Source organism: Magallana gigas, chromosome 9, assembly GCF_963853765.1.
Source record: "Magallana gigas chromosome 9, xbMagGiga1.1, whole genome shotgun sequence".
NCBI lineage: Eukaryota > Metazoa > Mollusca > Bivalvia > Ostreida > Ostreidae > Magallana > Magallana gigas.
In genome coordinates, this window is record NC_088861.1 from 34,207,977 (window position 1) to 34,211,402 (window position 3,426).

Genomic DNA, 3,426 nt, shown 5'->3' on the forward strand with positions numbered 1-3,426 from the left:
TAGCTAAACAATGTGTGAAAAAAGACGATATACTGAAGTTCTTTATCCCTTGCCATCGTATAGTTTTTGTTAAAGCAGTTGGGTGGTATTAAAAGGTAACTTTCCGAAATTTCCATCAATTTGATGTATATTCGCTGCGCCGCCTTGACGTCAAATTTCTATATACTGTCGTTTTCAAATTCCTATTGCTTGGTAAATATATCTGTACCATATCCGTATTTCAACTCAAACACTCGTGAAACTTGATCAAAAGTTAGTCACAATAAATAGCAAAATGAGCATATATAATCTGATTTCTTTTAGTATAAGTGGTAAGTTTGCGGACACTTAGATAGACGATGTTTTAATTTTCTTACTCTCCGAGTTTATGCTTGCTCCGTGTACCCCGACCACCGATTTGTTAATCTACCGTTGTAAACAAAACATTAAAAAAAAAATTAAATATCACTTTCTTTAATTATTTGTTAAGGTTTCTTTAATGTTCATGCCAACTTTCACCATTCGTCTCTTGAAAATGGAAATATCCGTGTTGTCTCAATAATTTCCGAACAACCCTCGTATTAGCTAAATACGCACTTCAGCATGTGATGCATACCATGTTGTAATAACAAACATATATTATTTACAAATTTACATGTATATGCATGATAAATCCTTTTAAGGATGTTTCCCAGGCTACATAGGAGAGAAATGTTCAGTGACGTGTCCTTATCCTTATTACGGAGTGGAATGTCAAAGAATATGCCACTGTAGCAGAGACAAGTGTGATGTTTCCTCAGGATGTATGGCTGTGACTACAAGTAATTAAACTTATCTATATCACAATTATATGTTGACAAACCATTGTTTACTTAGGCTCTATGTTGAAATATTACTTCAGTAGGAAAACTCTTTTTTCAATAAGGATCGTTCATAAAATCTTCAATGATATAATTAAAATCCTTGAATTCAAACTCTCTCTCATTTTTATATTAATACTTCAATATTTGCAAATAGGCTATAGCATTGGGAAGACGAAGACAAATAATGACGAGCATTCCAGAATCTTCTTGAAGAGCACTTGTGAGTATTAATTGAACCTTTTGATGTCACAGAGGTCTCTTGCGTTTAATACCTATTTTATAATTTGAGAAAATGAACAATAAAGACATAAGAGATGTTCTGCATTGCTCATACTAAAAATTTATTATATCATTATTTTACAGTTTGTTATCTATTCTCGTCATTGTTAGTAGATACCCATACTTTAGATATTGAGGAGTCTGATAAATGTCGCCCTGGATACATCGGAAAATACTGCAGAGCAAGATGTATTTATCCTTATTTTGGAAAAGAATGTGAGGCAGAATGCAATTGTAGCGAACCGATGTGTGATGTGGCTACTGGATGTGGAGCTGTTGATAGAGGTATGACTCCATATGTTTACGATGAAACAGTCTGTTTCATTTTACTTTTCTTAAATCATTCGCAACCAATTTTATTTCAACATTCTTATTTTTGAAAGCATAAACAAATTTTGGTCAATTTAGGTTATAAAGATAACAGTTCGAAATGTCATATTGTATGCGTATATGTACCGGTTTACAATACGGTAATTTATCTACCATGTCTCAAGATGGCACAACAAGTCATAATTGGATTAACTATCGAAAAACAAAGGTCGTACAAAACTTTTTACTTAAGGCAAAATTGATAAAAATGGACGAATGAGGCTTTTAAACGACTACGAATTCAAATTAAACAGATTGCAGTTAACATTTATTTTGGATATTACGATTTGAGTTGTGAAATGTTTCTATTTAAACGGGTTTTTTAACTGATTAATTATACATGCATATACAGCCGAATTTCCTATTACAATCTTTGATTGCTCTGATGCCTGCTTGAGCTAACGTCCCGCGGCTTCTGATACAGGCCTTAACCTTGATAGTAGACCTCCGCTACACCTGACCGATAAAATTGATTAAAAATTTTGGCATAATTTCATATGACTTATCGATTTACAACAAATATGAATGTGAGTGTGCGACTAACTATCTGTGTAGGAATTACTAACATAAACCAAATTATTCAATGCACAAAAAACCAACACAATCTTGTAATTTTTTATCTTACAATAGCATTAATAGTTGTGTGCGTGCTTTTATTCTTTTTTTTTTAACTCCGATGATTCGTCATAGAGAAGATTTTTGAAAAAACTGAAGACAGGTAAAAGATGAAGAACATCCACACTGAAGACAATGAATAACAGTTATAAATAATATGAATAAAGGAGATGATGTCTGGAATGAATTCATACACACAGTTCTATATAAATATTACAATTGATAAGTTTAATATGTTTTAAATCTGTATAGTTTTGCTGAAAAAAAATGATTTATGCTCTTTAAATTTATTTCACCCTATGCCTTTATCATGTTCTCATGGACATATTAAGGTACATGTACATGTTTTTGTTTTAATATTTGTGTTTATGTTAGAAACATAATAAAACTGTAATTCGTATAAGTGTGTGACTAGTTGATATTGCGTTTAGCTTGCAGGTGTCAACTGTAACGAAACTAAAATCATGTTTTTATTTACAAAAAATACTTTTGGGGCATTTATGCGGGACATGAAAGTGGCGACAGTGTTAAAAATACCTTACCCGCTAGTTTTTTTTTCTTCAATGATCCCTACCTTCATTACCCATATGAATCGTCAAATAGAGTCTTTTATTGTTTATATCTACAATTATGTAAAATCTCACTGTTGATTTTTTTGTAATGTGTCCCATTTCTCCACCAGAACCTTGATCATCTCGGTTTTCCCTTTCTCATCTTCATTCATAAATTAATAACTCTAAAATTTATCGTAAACAGTAGAAACAGGTAGCTGAATTATTGTTGACGTAAATCGGTATGTTAGATAAAAGCTAACCGCCAACTTGTCTTTTATGAGAATTTGAGTCTGACATTGTCGTAAACATTTTGTGCAGCCCTTGAATTTTTTTTACGGTCGATGAAGGTTTCATGCAATTGATAAACGGGGTGTGATGATTTTAGTCCTTAGTAATATTTCTGAAGAAATGGAGGAAATCATACTTTGTGGGTGTGAATTAATTATACTTGCAAATATTAAGATTATAATCAACGACCACTTAAAAGTTAAATCAAAGTTAAAATGAAATATCAAAATAAGGTGATCAAAGATATTTACAGGAAATTGATAGATCAAGTGATTTATTTTCAATACCGTGGTCTGTGAAAATTTTCATTCAAACTCAACGTTATTAATTCTTATGTGTAAGTCATATTTGAAATGCATGTAGTACAATCACATATAATATGCAACTTTTCTTCGGAATTTCCAAAAAATTGAAGGTTGACAACATCGTGCATTTTATATCTTTGTTCCATTAAATCACAATTGAAATGCTTAAAGGGG

The 3,426-nt window shown here is 31.6% G+C and overlaps 1 long non-coding RNA gene across 2 annotated transcripts; it reads left to right on the forward strand.

Annotated features, from left to right (window-relative positions):
- Positions 1 to 667: 667 nt before the first annotated feature.
- Positions 668 to 1,643, forward strand: LOC105333488 (uncharacterized). 2 transcript variants are annotated; one of them, XR_010708965.1, is made up of 3 exons: positions 668 to 800; positions 997 to 1,062; positions 1,233 to 1,643. It is a non-coding gene; the product is annotated as an uncharacterized lncRNA (long non-coding RNA). The 2 variants fall into 2 exon arrangements; XR_010708964.1 differs by having other exon boundaries at positions 1,236 to 1,643.
- Positions 1,644 to 3,426: the final 1,783 nt, after the last annotated feature.